The following is a 19,275-nucleotide window of genomic DNA, read 5'->3' on the forward strand; positions in this document are numbered from 1 at the left end:
GGGAGCAGCCTGAGTGAGGTGGGGCAGCCCAAATGAGACGGAACAGCATGAGTGAGAGGGAGCAGCCTGAGTGAGGTGGGGCAGCCCAAATGAGAGGGAGCAGCATGAGTGAGAGGGAGCAGCCTGGGTGAGGTGGAGCAGCCCAAATGAGAGGGAGCAGCCTGGGTGAGGTGGAGCAGCCCAAATGAGAGGGAGCAGCATGAGTGAGAGGGAGCAGCCTGGGTGAGGTGGAGCAGCCCAAATGAGAGGGAACAGCATGAGTGAGAGGGAGCAGCCTGAGTGAGGTGGGGCAGCCCAAATGAGAGGGAGCAGCATGAGTGAGAGGGAGCAGCATGAGTGAGAGGGAGCAGCCTGGGTGAGGTGGAGCAGCCCAAATGAGAGGGAACAGCATGAGTGAGAGGGAGCAGCCTGAGTGAGGTGGAGCAGCCCAAATGAGAGGGAGCAGCCTGGGTGAGGTGGAGCAGCCCAAATGAGAGGGAGCAGCATGAGTGAGAGAGAGCAGCCTGGGTGAGGTGGAGCAGCCCAGGCGAAGTGGAGCAGGTAGTGAGACAGAGGCCTCAAGAGAGGAGAAGGTCCAAGGCCTGCACATGTGTACTTCACTCTCTGAGCAACAGCATGCTGGAGTTGAGTCACAGCTATAGCCCCCCAAGGGACAGTTTGAAGGGTGCTCAGCTGTCATACTTGGTTGTTTCTGTCCAAGCCTCATCAACCAAGCAGTTTCCTTTAATGAGGACAGGAGCACATCATGTAAATCTTTCCCATCCTCCCCAGTGGCCCCCGGTGGCTTTAATCTAGCTGATTATGGTCTCTGTTACAACTAGGTGCTTAACTCTGCCATTGTAGAGTAGAAGCAGCCAGCGACAATACAGAAACAAAGGGGTGTGGCTGTTCCAATAAAACTTCACTTATAAAACAGGTGGCAGCCAGACTTGGCCCACGGGCCATAGTTTACCAACCCGCCCCTAGATCATCTCATCAGTTTACACTCACGCTCTAAGACCATCTTAAAACAGACACCCTCCCCACATCCCCGCAGTCCTCTCCACTTACTTCTCCTCCAAGAGACTCCAAATGCTTCCCTGTGCTTGCCCCCCAGCCACCCACCAGGAATCTCTCCCTCTAGACAGGCTCCTGTCCCCGCCACTCACTGACACTTAACATCTACCTGTGCGGTGCTTGGAGGGTACCACCTATGAATTCTATCTGTGATGTCCTGGGAGGGGACTGAACAACGGGATACAGGGTGGGCTCACCACTGTAGAGAGGCCCACAGTGAGTGGGAGCTCCATGTACACTCACAGTCAGGTTTTTTTGCAGTGAGGAAGGGGACACCTGGGGTCTCCTGACCAGAGTGGGACTCTGGGTGCTGACCAAGGGGTGCTCTGATTCACAAATCGTGCAGCCCTGGATGCCCATGGAGTGTTGACAAACTGCTGGGATGTAACGGGGTTTGCAGGGGGTGGCAGAGGGGCCTTGGCTCAGGAGGACATGCTGGAACTTCCCTAGTCAGAGACAGCAGGGGAGGCCAGGCCCAGGGTCCAGGAAGCCGCTCTGAATCCCAGTTCCTCATGGCAGAATCTAGACTCAGGTCCCCAGACGCTGGAGAGGCACTCGGTGGGCTCTGTGGGGCAGAGCAGTATGGGTGGGATGTCTGGGCTGCAGTCTGGAGGAGAGAGGGAAGGGACCAGCTCCTGGCCTGTCCCTCAAGGCTGCCTCTGACCCATGTGATGGACCGGAAACGTAATTTAGAAAATCCTCATGGCATCCTCGGAACTAGACTGGCCTGCTGCTTCCAGGAAGGGTGGAACCGCCCTCTTGTCCCCTGGGGTGGGCCAGGACCAGTGGGACCACCAAGATGACTCACAGGAGGGCCAAAGGCCCACAGCCAATCCCAGCCTTGAGTTTCTGGTGTCTTAGGCCCACAGGTATATGCTCTCTCCTGGGCAATCAGGCCTGGGCTCTGCAGTCAGGGTTTTCCTTGTGCTTAGGCAACCCCTGGGTTGGCTGGGACTGACATACACGTCACCTCCTTTAACCTGCCCCCTATTGCCCTTGGGGGGGTCCCTATACCCCAGGCTGGCTGCACTCTCTGAGTAGGGATGGACCTCCTGAATGAATGAGAGGGTGATGCATGAAAGAGAGCTGTACAGGCAGGAGAGAGGCCCGAACTTGCCCTGGGCGGCTAGAAGCTGGGATCTCCCAGGTACCCCCAGCAGCTGGTCCTCAGGCCAAGTGGGTCTTGCAGCCCCAGCTTGGCCACCATGTCCCACCCAGACCCTGCCCCCCCCCACTCTTGCCTGAGCTCCCCACACCAAGGATGCTAAGCTCATCAGTCCCCTCCTGGCCCTGCCCCAACTCTCCAGAGACCCCTCCCAGGCAGGGGCCTTACCTCTCTCTGCCAGCGGTTCCGGGCACCCTGCTCCTGCCCTCTCCTGCTGCACAAGCTTGGCCAAGACCCCCAGGGAACCGGGATAGTTCCTTCTCTCAGAGCTCGGCACAGGCTGTTCCTCCACATAGCCTCCTGGTCCACTGGACCCCAGAGCTTCATCCCTCAGAAGGGCTAAAAGAGGTGGGCTGCTGCCCAGGGTCTCACCCAGTGCTGCTGCCTCTGGCCCTGCATTGCCTCTTGAAAGTTTTTGGAAAGTCCTGAATGGTGAGGTACTCAGAGTATCTGATTTCACACATCCTCGACAGACTTCAAAAACAGGAGTGGCTGGGATCTCTGCTTCCTTCTCTGGAGTTAGCCTGTCTTAGCATCCAGAGTGTGGGCTTCTTGAGGGCCGTGTTGGTTTTCTGGGTGTCCTCCCCTCAAAGAGCCAGTTGAAGGAGGAGCCTCAGCTGTAGCACCCAGCACATCAGTGGAGTTGCTGGGTCACCGAGGGAAGGGGCTTCAGGGATGCAGGTGAGTTGGGCAGGGGAAGGGGTGACACCCTGCAGCACCTGAGGCTCACTCCTTCAGAGTCTGTACGGCTCTGACCCCTCCCTGCCTCACCTGGGTTTCAAGGTACAAATACAGATTCCTGGGCCCCACAACAGACCAGGACCAGAACCCTAGGGAGCCCAGAGATCTGCATTTGTAGCCTAATGACTCTGAAGCCTGTGGCGTGTGAACCCCTTTCTCCAGAAGCGATAGTACCCAGTTACTAAGACCCCTTCCCCTGAAAAATGTCTGACGGAAGTACTCCTTGTTCCACATGACCCACACAACCAGGGAGTGGTCACCCATCATGGCAGTGTGCCCTGGCCGTGGGCTACATGACTGGGGTTAGGGTAGAGTAGGCTAGAGGACTCACCTGTGGTAGGGTCTGGAGGGTGTGGCCCAGGGCCTGTGGGTGCAGTAGAGGGGCCAAGGGAGACTGCTGAGAAGGCCGCAGGGTGGCCAGGGCCCTGGTAGGGAAGGGAGCCTCAGTGTGGACACCTCTGAGCTTTCCCTGAGGGGTGGTCCAGAGGCACTAAGACAGGTATCACTGAACTTGTATGGACCAGCTGGCCTGCCTGGGGTGGGAGATGGCTCCCTGCAAGCCCAGGGTGGGCTATGATGCTGGGTACATGGGCCAGGGGCTTCCAAGTCCTGGGCCCCACCCTCAGGCAGCAATCTGGTGTCCACTGGGGGAAGCCAACACTACAGGCATGTTTGCTGACCCCCCATGGCCATCTACCCTAGGCAGGTGTGGCTTGGCCCTGTCTGACTCTCCTCCTGCTCCTCGCCTGTCTTGAGTCAGCACAGGTGCAGAGGTGTTGATGAGGCTGAGGTGCTATGGGGGAGGTCCCACCCTTCCTGGGACTCCCCAGTCCATACTGAGCGGGCTGTCAACAGTCTCTGAGAAGACACCACTGGTGGTCCCCTCATCCCTACAGGACAGAGTCTCTGCTCCTGTACTACTGAACTCTCTGTGCACCTTGTCCTGGTCACCCCCAACTACCCCACCTGCCCGTATACTTTTTATTGAGGTGAAATTTGCATAACATGCAAGTAACCATTTATAAGTAACCATTTTAAGTTCAGTGGTGTCTGGTGCGTTCACAATGTTGTGAAGCCACCATCTTTATCTAGTTCCAGAACATTTTGTTACCCCCAAATAAAATGCCAATAAACAGTTTCTCCCCATTCCTTTCCCCCTGGCCCCTAGCAACCGCCAACTTGCTTTCTGTCTCTGTGAATTTGCCTACTCTGGACATTTCATATAAATGGAATCAAATAAAATGTGGCCTTTTGTGTCTGGCTTCTTTAACTTAGCACAATATTCTTGAGATTCATCCATGTTGTGGCATGTGTCAGTACTTCATTCCTTTTTATGGCTGAATGATCCATTGGTGGATATTGGGCTGTTTTCATTTTTTGGCTATTGTGAATAGTGCTGCTGTGAACATGGGTGTACATGTATTTGCTCAAGTCCCTGTTTTCAGTCCTAGGGACTCCATCACCTAGCAGTGAAGTTGCTGGGTCATATGGTAATTCTATATTTAACTTTTTGAGAAACCATCATTCTGTTTTCCACAGTGGATGTACCACTTTACATTCTCACCAGCAGTGTACACAGATTCCAATTTCTACACGTCCCTGCTGACAGTTGTTATTCCCCCCACACACACCCTTTTTCTTGTATCTCAGCATGTGTAAAGTAGTATTTTGTTGTGGTTTTAATTTGCACGACCCTAATGACTGATAATAATGAACATCTTATTATGTGCTTGCTGACCATTTGTGTATCGTCTTTAAAATGTCTATTAGTCCTTTGCCCATTTTAACTGGGTTGTTTGTCCTTTTGTTGGTGAGTTGAAAGAATTCCTTATATATTCTGTATACTAAACTCTTTTCAGATATATGATTTGCAGAATTTTTCTTCTGTACATTGTCTTTCACTTTATTAATAATGTCCTCTGATACACAAAAGTTTTTAATTTTGATGAAGTCTATTTTTCTTTTATTGCTTGTAGTGTCATATCTAAGAATTCATTGCCAAATCCCAGATCATGATTTGTCCCTGTGTTTTCTTCTATGAGTTTTATAGTTTTACATCTAGGACCCATTTTGATTAATTGAGGTGGGGGATTAATTTGAGGTAGGGGTCCAACTCCATCTTTTGTGTGTGGCTATCCAGTTGTCCCAGCATCATTTGTTGATGAGATTCTTCTTTCCCCAAATGGTCTTTGTACTCCTGGTGAAATCCACTGGCCATAGATGCTTGATGTGTCCCTGTACTCCCAGCTCCATCCCATTGGTCCTATGTCTATCCCTATGCAACAACCTGCCTTGCATTTGAACCACCACTGTTCCCTCAGCTTCACCAGGACTCACATTCTTCCTGGGTACCTGGGTCCTGAGCCTCTTCCCAGCTTTACCTCTGATTTACTGTCCCTGCCTGAAGCGGGGTTAGACATGCTTCACACTAAGTCTACTCCAGCTGTGGCCTGTGGGTATCTGTGCTGGCCCTTCTCCACCACTGTTACCTGTGTCCATCCTGGGTAGTGCCCCACTAATGAGGAGGGCAGTGGGTCCTTCTCACCCACTTCTCACCCTCCTCCCCTCCTTCCACCTCCATGCAGTTGGCCCTTTCCTGAGCGGGGCTGGGCCTGGGTGCCTGCTCCATGTTCAAGTCTCAGAGCAGAGGTCCAGCACCCCTCATCCATGAGCCATCCTGGTCGGGAGTGTGGTCCCATCAAAACCCTAGGGCTATGGGGAAGCCCCAGATCTGGGAATTCAGGACTTGCTGGTGAGCCTGTGTATGTACATGTAAAGGCCCAGTTCTGACACCCACGCCCATGGGCTCAGCTCCCAGCTCGACCACATCCATGGTCTGACCCTGGACTGGCTGCCCACCCTGTAGTAGAGAGTGACCTAGTGCCGTGAGGGGCTGAGCCCATCTTTTCTACTCCTGCTTGGGCCTGAGCCTTCAGAGCCCCTGGGAAGACTGCAGCCAGGGTGAGTCACTGCTGATTAAACTAGGCAGGAATTTCCTGGGTGGGGTTATGTTCCTGGAACAGTCCTGCCCTCAAGAGGCATGTGGGGACAGATAACCACTGCTCAGGTATAGGGTTATAGATAACCACCTGAGAGGCTTGGCATTGCAGAGTGGAAGCCTGTAGGAACTGGACCCTGAGGGCAGACCACAAGCTGACCCGATAGAGGGGACAGGGAGGGTGTGGGGGGCAACTGAAACTCAAAGTCCAGAGAAGAGGATGGCTTGTATGTATGAAGGTGGGCACAGCTGGTGTGACCAGAACACATGTGAACCTGAATTCTTATGAGTTCTTATGAGTGTCATCACATGTGTGCAAGTGTACCTGTGCATGTGCAAATGTGTGCATATACGTACAAGTGTGTATACATGCAAGTGTTTGTGTGTGTGACTACATGGGTGTGGGTGTAATGTATACATGTAATTGCATGTGTGCAAGCATGCCAGAGTGTGTGCAATGTGTTCATGTATGTGAATGCATGTCTGAAAATGCTCATGTGTGTACGTGTATATTGTGTGAACATGACTGCATGTATGCCAGTGTGCTCGTGCATGCAAGTGTACTAGTGTGAGTGCATGCGTGTGTGAATACAAGTGTGTGAGTGTGTTGTGCAAGTGCACCTACAAGTACATGTGTATGCATATGCAAGTGTTCATTTGTATGTTTGCCCGTGTGTGAGTACAAGTGTGTGTGTGTGTGCACAGTGCATATGTACGAGTATGTGTGTGCATGTGTGCATTCCAGAGTACCTGCTTGTGTGTCCAGTATGGACCAATGCCCTAGATGGTTGATAAAGGGCAGGGGCTCCAGCAACACCCTCCAGGTGGACATCCTGCAGCATCAGTGAGGCCTCCTAGGGTGTGGAGCAGAATTGCTATAGATTGGTGCAGACAGGCTCCTAGAACCCAGGTGGTGAGGGCCAGGGTCAGATGGAGGCTGAGAGCTATGGTCCAAACAGTAAGAGGGACAAGCCCAGAGCACAAGTGAAATGGACAGATAGGTGGGTACCCAAGGGAACTGGTGACCCTCAGTTGAGAGTCAAGAGGTCTCAGGACTTGGGAGCAAGAGACCCTGTCCTGCCAGATTCCAGGTAATCTGGAATCACAGAACCCCATGGCCGGGTTGGACATGGGCCTGAAGCGTCCCACTCAAGGATGGGTCCTGGCTGGCTCCCAGACTGTGGAGCAGGGTCAGCCCCACCTCCTGAGTCCCTGTTGGTCTCAGCTAAGGTTTGGACCACTCCTCCAGCACAGCCTGGCTGGCACTTGTCCCCAGGGTCCTGAGCCCCATGACCAGGATCTCCCAGGGCCACCAGCCACCCAACCTGTGCTGCCTCAGGGCCTCCCCTACAGCTGCAAGAGCCCTGGTACCTGAAGGCAAAGGGTCCCAGGACCTAGAACACTCTCTAGCTTTCTCCTCAGTGAGACCCAGTGCAACCCCAGGAGGCCCCTGGGGTCAAGAAGCCCTAGGGGAACGTGCCCCAGGGCAAGTGGGGAATAAGGAGAAGTGGACACTGGGCATGAGGCCCAGCCTAGAGCAGGAGCTCAGTGCCCCCTGCCCCACCTGCCCTTCTCCCAGCAGGCCCCACCAAGAGGCCACAGGGTCAGGAATAAGACCAGGTCTGAGAAGAGGGGCAGCATGTTTGGCCAGGGGCAAGCTTCATTTCCTGTTCTAGAGAATGAAGACTCATGGCAGCTTCCCTCGTGGGCCTCAGGGACAGTGGCTGAGGCCTCTGCTCTCTGGAGGGACATGCCAGTGTGAATCTCCCCTGTCACCAGGGCCAGGCTGGGGGCTAAGAACCAGGGGCACCAATGGCCCCTTCATGGTGCCCCCAAGAAAAGTGCACAGGACACAACCCCTGTACCCACACATGGCACCCACACACAGCTCCACATATGTGCACAGCAAGGCCACAATCCCTGCTGTGCATGCATGGCATGTCCTGAGGACCAGCTTCCCTGGGGTCAGTCCTTCCCCGTCCCTTTAACCTTCATCTGTACAATGCCAAGGAGCCCCCGCAGTGGTGTGGGGAGGACGTAGCAACCTCCAGGCAGGCGGGGCAGGGAGCTCTGCAGCAAGCAAGGACACTGGACCCTGGTCATTCCAGCTTGGGTCTCCTGGACAAGGGACGATGCCCCATGGCTTGGCCTGGCTGGGGGCAGACACAGGCCAGGTGGACAGAATGGGGAAAGAAGACAGGCTGGGGCAGGTGGAGATGTGGGGCCACAGCACAACGTGTGCAGTGCTCAGAGTTATGACTCCACAGGCACAAGCAGGGTGGGCTTCTGGGGGTCCTGGGGCAGTTTCTTTCCTTCCTTCTCACTGGGTAGGCCCTCGCAGGGTAAGGGGATCTCTCTCACATCAGAGGACAGGGTGGTGTTTGGTCCTGGAAGTGGGGCAAGCAGCCCAGCCTCTCTCAGGGCTGTAAAAAAAAATTAATGAACAGAAACCCCAGTTAAATGGAGTCAGGAGACCAGAAGGGGGAGCTCTCACACCCTGCAACGCCTCTTCTTTCCTGGCAAGGACTCAGCCAATGAAAGGTCATAGACTCTTTGTTTACTGTAGCCCCCCCCAACTTCCTTTTCCCCTCTATAAAAGTGTTCTCCTACCCTAGCCACACAGGGACTTGCCTGTGGCTCACCATGGTTGCAGACCCCAAAATGCAGTTCTCTGCTGGAGTAATAACTGGCAGTCTCCAGTTATTTCACATTTTTGCTGGAGAAATAACTGGCAGTCTGTTTTAGGTCAACATTTTGGTGGCCCATATGGGGGTCAGAGAAGGCTCCAGAGCTAGTAAGCAAACAGGTGTGGGACCCCACTGTCGCTCACTGCTTTTCTTGCTGACCCTGGGGTTTGAAGGTACATCTTTCTCCTGGATCTGAACTCATGTTCTCTTTGCATTTTGAAGCTCTCCAGGTTTTACTTGGGATCAATTTAAAGTTTCATCCTTTCTGGTTAGGGCCTTGTTCTGTATGTGAGTACTCATATGGCATTCTGTGTTAGCCTTCAGCAAATTCCCTTTGGAACAGGGGCTTTTTCTCCTGGAAGTGGCTAGTCTTCAACCCATTCCTTTGGGAATGGGGTAGGGGGGTGAGGGGGAGGCTGGTTTATTGGAGCTGTGCCAGTTCAGCCTTTGGCCCATTCCTTCGAAATAGGGGTTCTATGGGAACTGGGCTGAGCCTTTGGCCTGGCTTCTCCAGGACCAAGCTGTTTCCTTAGAACTGGCTGGTATTAGGCCTGCAGGCTGTTTGAGTTACAGGCCTCCAGAGCTATCTGAGCTCTTTAAACTGTTTAAACTGTAAACTGTTTGAGCTGTAAGCTGTTTAGGCCATTTGAAAATTATTCTTCCACTCTAGAGAAGAAACCCTGATAAATGGGATCCTAGTTACCTAAATATTTTGAGGTTACCCCCCGACACAGGGACTTTGGCTGATTTTATGTTTAAAAACCACAGTCCTTCCTCATGCACAATTCTAACTAAATGGACCAACCTAACCAAAGGCAATTTAGAACATTAATTACCATTATGGGAAAACTTGAAATCCCCCAACTTAATTTTCTTAAAACCAAATTAGACTACCATAGCTCTAAAATTTCCCAAACTGAATGGAATGCCTATTTTGATTGGTATTTTGAGGCTATACTCTCAATTCCCCTATCTTATTTCTGTCACCAAATTTCCCTTTTCTCTGAAACTCTCTCCATTCCCCTTTCCTCTGAATTTGTTAGAATCTGTTCCTTTAAAATTAAGTCTTCTAAGGATCCAGAGGCTATATCCTTAATTTCTTATATGCCCTACACTAAAGCTGAACTGTGAGTCATAGTCAAGGAATTTCCCAAAATAACCAAAGATCCTCAGATATTTTCTGAGGAATTTAATACAGTCATTCAAACTTATCAACCTGGTTTCTCTGACTTACATCAGCTAGTTCATATGCTTGTCACTGAAGGCCAGGCCCAGCATTGGATGAAAACCGATAACTGGGAAAACCTTGAAAGGTCTCTAGTATTACAACCAGGAGATCAGCCTGCTAACTTATTATATGATTAGGTTCAGGCAATCACTACACAACTTCATTGGACAATTCCTAGGGCTTTTCCAAAGCTTGTTGATTGGGACAAAAGTCAGACTTGCACACAAAAATCTGAAGAACATGTTCATGACTATTATTATTGACTTCAGATTATTTTTAAAGAAAATTCTGGTCTTCCTTCAGATGTTGATTCCACCAAGGTAACTTTTAACTCTATGTTTATTAATGGACTGAATCAGGGCCTTACCTTTCTAGGAAAAAGGACCAGGATGGAATGAGAAACTGTGTCTACTCCACATTTAGTTAATCTGGCAAACAAACTTTCTAAATGAGTCACCTAAAAGGAAGACTGCTAAAATGCTTAATCTTCAACTCCAGCAAATGAAGGCCCCTAAGGGAAACCAAAATTCTTCTTGTTTCTGCTGTTATTGCAAAGCAATGATATTGGAAAAGAGATTGTTACAAATTTAAGTGCTTTCGGCACCTGCAGCCCTTTGACCAACTTTTCCAATGTCCGTCCAGTTCTCAGTGACGAGGCTCGAAGGAACAACAGAGGCTCTTCCCAATATTCCCTCTTAATCAGCTTGGAGAAACACTTCTCCAGATTAGGGATGGGTCTCTTCCAGTACTAACTGACAAGAGAGCCACACTCTAGTACCAAAACGTTTAAATAGTGGGGATCTCTAATGAACCTCAACAGGTTCCTGTTTCTGAACCTATTCCCTTTTTCTTAGGCCCTCTGAGAGATCCACGCCCTTTTCTCTTTAGTTCCTCTGCCCCTATCCATTTATTAGGCCAAGATTTCTTAAAGAAGTATTATGCTGGAATTTTCTCCAAAAAAGAGGAAATAATTCTAGAATTTGACAGTAGTCATCAAAGTAACCAATCAGGTGAATTAAATGACCTTTTGACACCTTTTATTTGCTCTGTCTCTGATAGCAGAGCTGATTCTGGAAACACTGATAATTTGTCCATATTGAATTAGCTACCATCCTCCTTTGGGCAAAATCTCCAACTGATTTTGGCAAAATTCACATGTACCTCTCATCAAGATTCAAATATATCCTTCAAAGCCTCTTCCCAGAATGTATATATATAGTAATATAAGTAAAGAAGCCCTTTAAGGCACAAAGCCCATAATAGAAGATTACAAAGTTCAAGATCTTATTATCCCTTGGACTAACCACTGTAGCACTCCCATTTTATCAGTGATAAAACCTAGGGCCTAGGGCCTAGGGTGGAGGTTTGTCCAGGACCCCCAAGCAATAAACAACATTGTTATCCCTCGACACCCTGTTGTTCCTAACCCTTGTACTAACATCCATTCCCACCGGAATTGATTTGTGCAGTGCATTCTTCATACTCCAGTTGATAGAGCTAGCCGATACCTTTTGCCCTCACTTGGGAAGAAAAACAATTCACCTGGACAGTATTGCCTCAGGGTTTTACTGGGAGTCTCACAAATCCTGAAGGCTGATATGGATGACATTAGGTTCCCTAGAGGGTCTACTCTGTTGCAGTATGTGGATAATTTGCTTCTTTGCTCTCCTTCTCAAGCCTCCTCACAGGAAGGCACCTTCCACTTGCTAAAACTTTTAGCCTTAAAGGGATATAAGGTCACTAAAGAAAAACTGCAGTTTGACCAAACCCAGGTTTGATATTTAGGGCATCTGATATCAGAACAAGGGCTATATCTAGATCCACATATGCTTCATTGTGACCCAAGTTTCCCAAAACCCAAGAATAAGTGCCAACTGCAAGGTTTTCTTGGGTTAGTCAGTTATTGGTGAAATTGGATTCCAAATTTATCTCTTATGGCCAAATCTCTGTATTTTTTTTACTAAAGAATAACAACCCCAACCCAATTTTATGGGATGAACCAAATAATATAACTTTTAAGGCCTTAAAGGAGAGTGTGATGAACTCACCTGCCCTTGGGCATCATAATTATCAGATTCCATTTTTGTTTTTTGTATGTGAAAAGAAAGGGAATGCCCTTGGGGTACTCACCCAAAAACAAGGGAACCACCATCAGTCCACAGAGTATTATAACCAGAAGCTGGACCCTGTGGCATGCGGATAACCCACTTTGCCTTAGGGCCATTAGTGCCACTGTCTTTTTGGTGAAGGTCACCGAGAAAATCACGGGATCTTCTTTAACTATTTTTGTACCTCATACAGTAGAAGCTCTCCTGAACTTTCATCCCACCCAATATTTCTCAGCCAGCTGCCTCACCTCCTGTGAAGTCCTTTTGTTAACTGTTCCTCATGTAATGCTTTTGCATTGTGGTAACTTTAACCCTGTTACTCTTCTTCAACTGCTTAATGCTGATGGACCACCTCCTGACTCCTTGTGATGAAGCTCCTCTGCGTAATGCTGAGTCTCATGGTTCACTGATGGTTCTTATTTAAAAGGTAACAATGGTCACCACAGAGCATTGAGTAGAGTTCCCTGTGCTATAGAGTAGGTTCTCATTAGTTATCTATTTTATACATAGTAGTGTATATATGCCAATCCCAATCTTCCAATTCATGCCCCCCCCCTCGGTATACATACGTTTGTTCTCTACATCTGTGTCTCTATTTCTGCTTTGCAAATAAGTTCACCTGTACCATTTTTCTAGATTCCACATATAAGCAATATTATACGATATTTGTTTTTCTCTTTCTGATTTACTTCACTCTGTATGACAGTCTCTAGGTCCATCCACATGTCTGCAAATGGCACAATTTCTTTCCTTTTTATGGCTGAGTAATATTCCATTGTATATATGTACTGCATCTCCTTTATCCATTCCTCTGATGATGGACATTTAGGTTGCTTCCATGTCCTGGCTATTGTAGATAGTGCTGCAATGAACATTGGGGTACATGTATCTTTTTGAATTATGGTTTTCTCCTGGTATATGTCCAGGAGTGAGATTGAAGGAAATTCAGAAAAGAGGGGATATATGTTTACGTATAGCTGATTCACTTTGCTGTACAGCAGAAACTAACACAACATTGTAAAGCAACTATACACCAATAAAAATTAATTTAAAAAATTAAAAAAATGAGGTTTAATATCATCTTAGAAGTAATATCACCGTATTATAATCCAGATAGTCATCATGTTTATGTATTTTTCTTTTACCTTTCTAGGGATAATCACATAATTCAGGATTAAAATGTAGCAGCCTTTTATAAGAAAATAAATAAAAGGTAACAATGGTAAATATTGTGCTGGGAATGCTATTGCAACCCCTTTTGATGTTGTTGAGGCAGCATCTTTACCTGTGGCTACCTCAGCCTGATACATTCTTACATAGGCTTACCCTTTAGCCACGGACAAAACCACCAATATTTATGTTGATAGTAAATATGCTTTCAGATAGCCCACGATTTGGGGATATGGTGGAAGCAATATGTCTTCCTTACTTACAGCAGAAATAAAATTTAAAATGGCCCCTATGTTCAGGAATTACTGGATACGATATTTTACCTGATGCTTTAGCTATTATTAAGATTCTGGGACATCCTATACTTGACTTTCTGGAAGCTAAGGGAAATCACCTTGCTGACATTTCTGCAAGGAATGCTGCCTTGAAAGGAACCAACAGCAGCCAAACCTCTGTCGTGGTCCAAAGGAATATTTCCCCCAAAGGATAACGTAGAAAAACTGGCTAGAGAAGCCCAACAACTGGCCTCAGAAAAGGAAAAATAAGATCGGAAATCCAAGAATTGTTGGTTCCATAAAAAGAGAAGGCTCTGGTTCAGACCAAATCATTTGGTTCAGACCAAATAACAGCCCAGTCCTACTGGAGACTCTAAAATTCCCACTCCTCACCACTGTACATGCCTTAATCCAGTGGTCTACTGAAAAAAGATAGCCTTCATGAATCAATATTGATGGGGAAACATTAACAAGGCTACAAAAAGTTCCTACCTCACTTGCCCTGCTGGTCCAAATCACAACCCAAGGAGGCCTACTTGTACTGTTCCTGGACATTTTAAACTGCCTAATGGACCATTTGAGTTCTGGCAAATGGATTTCATACAACTTTCTCTGTCTAGTGGATATAAATATGTTTTAGTCATGGTATGCATGTTTTCGCACTGGACTGAAGCTTTCCCTTGCAGACAGGCTACTGCCTCTTTTGCGGCTAAAGCCCTTTTGGAAAAAATTATCCCTATCTGCGGAATTCCTCTTGAATTCATAGTGATCAAGGAACCCATTTTATTGGTCAGGTACTTCAACACGTCTCTACAGGTTGGCTGGTTTTACGACTCTTTTACTGCACTTACCACCCTCAATACTCTGGTTAGTCGAATGCACTAATGGCACTATTAACACTCAATTGGCAAAATTCATAGAGACTCTCCAAATATCTTGACCAAAAGCTTTTCAGAACTCATAAACTCTCACCCACTGAGATAGTCAGAGGATGCCCAATGTACTTACCTCCTGTCTCTTTTTACCCACTACTGATAAAAGGAGAGATACTCCAATATTGCAAAGACCTAATTGCTTCTATTTAAAATTACCATGTTTTGGTAGAACAGTCTTTTCACAGTGCACTCTCAAGAGATGAAGACCTTAAGCATCATACTTTGAAACCTGGATACTTTGTATATTGGAAAAGATACCTACAGAAAGACTCTCTTCAACCTCACTAAAAAGTGTCCATCAAATACTTCTAACCAACTGTTGTGCCACCAATCTCCAGGGAATAAACCTTTGGATTCACATGACACACCTAAAGAAAGCACCAAACTCTGACTGGACCTGCATATCATCTGGTGACCTGAAAGTAAAGATTTCCTAGAATTAAAGCAGATGACATCTGATGAGACAACTTTCCTAAGATATCCAGACCAAGCCTTGATATGATCTTGATAACATATGGACTTTAGATAAAAAGTGCCTGAGAGTTCTCCCTCCTACCCCTCCTTTTTACTCAAATGTAACCTCAATAGGTTTCCAATCTGTGTACTTACCCTCCGACATAGGACACTACACCCAGGAAAGGTCCTTCTTGGCTCTGAGAGAAAAAAAGCTGCTGAAACCGGAAAACCTGACTCTTGATCTGCAACACTTTCAGAGATCAAAAAGGGAGAAATGTAAAAAACTAATAAACAGAAACCTCAATTAAATAGAGTTGGGACACTAGAAAGGGGAGCTCTCACTCCCTGTGTCAATAACACAGCCCAATGGGAAGAAGAAAGACTCCTCTTTTTTTCTGGCAAGGACTCAGCCAATGAAAAGCCATAGACTCCTTGTTTACTGTAGCCCTCCCAACTTTCTTTTCCCCTCTATAAAAGAGTTCTCCTTTCCTTGCTGTGCAAGAGCTTGCACATGGCTCGCCATGGTGGCTGACCCTGGATTTCAATTCTCTGCTGATCCCGAATAAACCCATATTCGCTGGAGAAATAGCTGGCAGTCTATTTGTTTTAGGTCAACAGGACTCAAGCCAAAAGCCAGTGGCCCCAGAAGCTAGGTCACGAGAAGGGGGCTCTCCAAATAGCTCTCTTGTTGGAATGGGCCGCATCCAGGGCTCCTCTTCCTTGGAGTCCCTGCCTGCCCTCTGTAGCCGGTTGAGAATAAAGGTCCAGGAGGGCAGGGTTGAGGGGACAGGACCATGCTGCTCTGCCTGCTCCCAAGGCTGGAATGTGGAATGAGAGAAGGATCAGGTTTCCTCATTTGCTTGACAAGTTCACTTAACCAGTGGGATCTGAGCCCTGTTCTAATGGGAACCAGCTGTGGGAGGGGGAAGCTGTGTCTGGAAGGAGCACAGGCCACGTACTCCCTGCTCAAGTCATCTCCCAGGGAAGACTTGGTATAACCCTTCTTTTGCAGCTGGGGAAACTGAGGCCCAGGGAGGTGGGCCACAATAGACCCATGTCCAGGGCTCCTCCACACAGACTGCAGCTGGGGATTCTTGAGCCAGGCCTCCAGATGGCTTCTCCTTGAGGTCACTGCCCAGGGGGACTGTCCTCAGGCCCAGGCAAAGCTTCCCAACAAGGTTGGCCCGGGCTCCTGGTCTGTGTGCCTCCCACCCAGCCCTCCTTGACCAGAACCTGCCTGTCTGGTTTCCATGCTCCCCAGGGTGAGACTTGGATGTTCTGGCTTGCTCTTGTTTGCTTTCCTTCCCTTTAGTACTCTCACAGCTTCCCCTCAGGTTAGGGCACTCAGGAGTAAGGAGCGTTTCTTCCCACACCAGGTCTTGGGAGCACACAGGCTTTGTACATTGGGAATAATTCACAGGTCCGTCAGCTTAGGGTTGTTTTTGGGAAGGGTGATAGCCATGATGTGGGGAGTGTAACCCCAGCAGCCTGCCACTGGCAGTAGGAGAATCCAGGCTTATCCCAGCTGCCTGATCTTACCCCACCACATGATCTTCAGCCCTAGACATCCTCAAATTCAGCTCTTACTACCTCTTACTAACTATGTATCAGTTCGTTTTTGCTGCATAACAGACCATTCCCAAACTTGATGGCTTAGGACAACAAATATGTCTCATTTCTCATGATTCTATGGGCTTCCCAGGTGGCTGGCTGGAGATGAGTGTTATGATGTCTTCACACAGGTGTCTGGAGGGCCACAGGGGTCAGAGGCTGGATGGCACTGGAGTTACAGCTCATTGGGGCTTCCAGTTTGGCTGAGCCCTCCTGGAAAGGGCTAGGGACAGGGGTGGGGAACTGCAGTGGGGTGAGAGGTAGAGTGAGGATGCCCATGGCCTGGTTTAGGCCTGGAAGAGGCTCCCAGGCAGGAGGCAGGTGGGAGCTACTTGGCCCAGCCCCTGGGTCTAGGCTCTGAGCACAGGGACATGGATCAGACCTATGTCAGGCCTGAGGATAAATGATGACCACACCTGGGGCTGATGCCTGGACCCAGGACGTCATGCCACTCGCAGTCACTCAGGACCTATTGCAGGGCCAGGCCTCTCCTTCCTGGCCTCCTAGGTATGTCCTGGGTCTGTCTGGCATGGAGTTCATGGGGGCAAAGAGTGGATAGAGAACACTGAGGGCATGAAGCAAGGTGTGGGTGGTCTGGTCCCCGGGCAGGAGCCCAGTATTGTTCCTGGTATTTTCCTGCTATGCTGGCCTCAGATAGCGACTCCAGGGGATCAGAGGCAGCCTGGTTTGAGCCCATCTTGCAACTCATCCACCCCACTGACTCTGACTAAGGCCCATGAGGCCCAGCATGTGGGGCAGGGAATCCTCAGAACTGATCCTGGTAGAGGTCACCCAGCAGAAAGCCCCCACAAGGGCAGGTTCCCAGGGATGGCCTGAGTCCTCCCACCCAGGGGCATCATCCATGCCAGCTGGAGGCCAGCGTGGCTCTGCAGAAACAGGCCCATGAAGTGGAAAGCGCAGTCAGGAGGATCTGTGGGGCCACAGCGGACTCCTGGGTCAAGATGAACAGAGGAAGAGCCATAATGCAGGGGTGGGAAGTACTAGTAGTGGACAGCCTGGGGTGGAAGGAGCAGGTCTATGGGGGACAAGTGGGTGGGGCAGGAGGGAACATGGAGGATGGAAGGAGTAGGCCTGTGGGGGACAGTCGGAGGTATAGAGGGGGACATGAGGGTAGAAGGAGCAGGTCTGTGGGAGGACAGCCCCAGGAGGACAGAAGGAGACATGAAGGATGCAGGAGGGGACTTGGGGTGGTGGGGAGGAATAGGCCTGTGGGGAACAGTTAGTGGGAAGGGAAAGAGAAGACAGGGGTGGAAAAGCAGGCCTGTGGGAAGGACAGTCAGGAGCTGGAGTAGGGGACATGGGGGATGGCAGGAGCAGCCTTTACATGGGGACCCACACTCACAAACAACAGTGAATTCCCATGGTTTTCATGAGCTGTGTCAGGGGTCAGCAAACTTTTTCTCTGAAGGGCCAGAGGCCTGGGCCCTACAGTCACATCCCTTACCTCTGTGGCTGTCTCAGAAAAGCAGCCAGGATGACCCATAAATGATTGAGCATGACTAGGTTTCAATAAGACCTTATTCATGCACACTGAAATTTGAATTTTGTATAATTTTCACGCCATGATATATTTTACTTTTTTTTTCCATTCATTTAAAAACATAAAATCACTCTTAGATGGCAGGCAATCCCAAAGCAGGTGTAAACCAGAATGTTAACTTGAGCTAGAATGGCAAAGCTTTTAAGAATAATAACATGAAAATACAATAATATGCAATACTCAGCTGGCCGTGGAGATGGGCAACTGTGTGCACTGCTGGTAAATGCTGCCAAGCAGCCCAGATTCTCCTAGGAAACTCCTTGGCAGTGTATTGGTGGGAGTTTAAGCTAGTACAGTCTTTTCAGGGGAATTTGACAGTGCCCACCAACTTTTAAATATGCTGACCTTCCAACCAGCAATTGCATTTAAAAGAAAATCCATCCCACAGGAATACATGTTGAGAGTGCAAGAATGTGGCATTATCTGTAAGACTGGAAAACTGTGATTTTTACTAGGGGGTTATTGAGATAGTTAACATCTGTGAAAGGATGTGTTGGTTACATGGATGTTAAGTGGGTTCACTTCCATTTCCACCTGTGTCTACATATTATCCCTTAGTGATGGGCATGAGGATTGGGGCCTCTCCCTGGTCGCGGAGGAGCTGGGACAGCCTTCGTTGGGAGGCGGTGGAGCTGGAGCAGCAGAGGGGAGGGGGCCTCACCCGTGGCCGCCCTAGCTGGGGCGGGAGGCGGATTAGAGAACATTCCGCGGATGCCGCTGCCGGGCCTTCCTCGCCTGCCTGGCGGCAGCCTTTTGAGGCCTCTGGCTGACCCGGCTCCTGGCTCCTCCTCGGAAGGCAGCCCGAAGTTCCTGTCAGTGTGCACCTGGCCAAGCCCCTCCTCATGATGCGATGCTCATCTCTGAACGCCTTAGGGGAGGAACCCTGCCAGGTGAGGGAACCCTGCCAGGTGAGGGGTCGGAGGAGGGAGGGGGAGGAACCTCTTCGGGTCACGGGCGGCTGGATAGCATATATCTGTGCGGCCCCTAGGGACAGTGGTCACTGACAGCTCCCTGAACAGCTGTCGGGTGTCCTGGGTGAGGGCACAGGCCAGCACAGCGCGCAGAACCCAAACTTAAGGCCCTAGCAAGCGCAACAGCCTCTCGGGTCCCTCTGCCAGCCCCCAAAGTAGGAGATGCCCTTGCAATCACACTGTGGTCATGGGTTTTCTTCATCACTGCAGCTCAGGTCCCGACCCCCAGGACTCATGGAATCTCCGAACACTGGTGGTGAAAGTGCCAGGAAGAGGTCAGCGTGGCCAGCCACCAGCCCTCACTATCCCACCA

The sequence above is a fragment of the Eubalaena glacialis genome, chromosome 4 (assembly GCF_028564815.1).
Source record: "Eubalaena glacialis isolate mEubGla1 chromosome 4, mEubGla1.1.hap2.+ XY, whole genome shotgun sequence".
NCBI lineage: Eukaryota > Metazoa > Chordata > Mammalia > Artiodactyla > Balaenidae > Eubalaena > Eubalaena glacialis.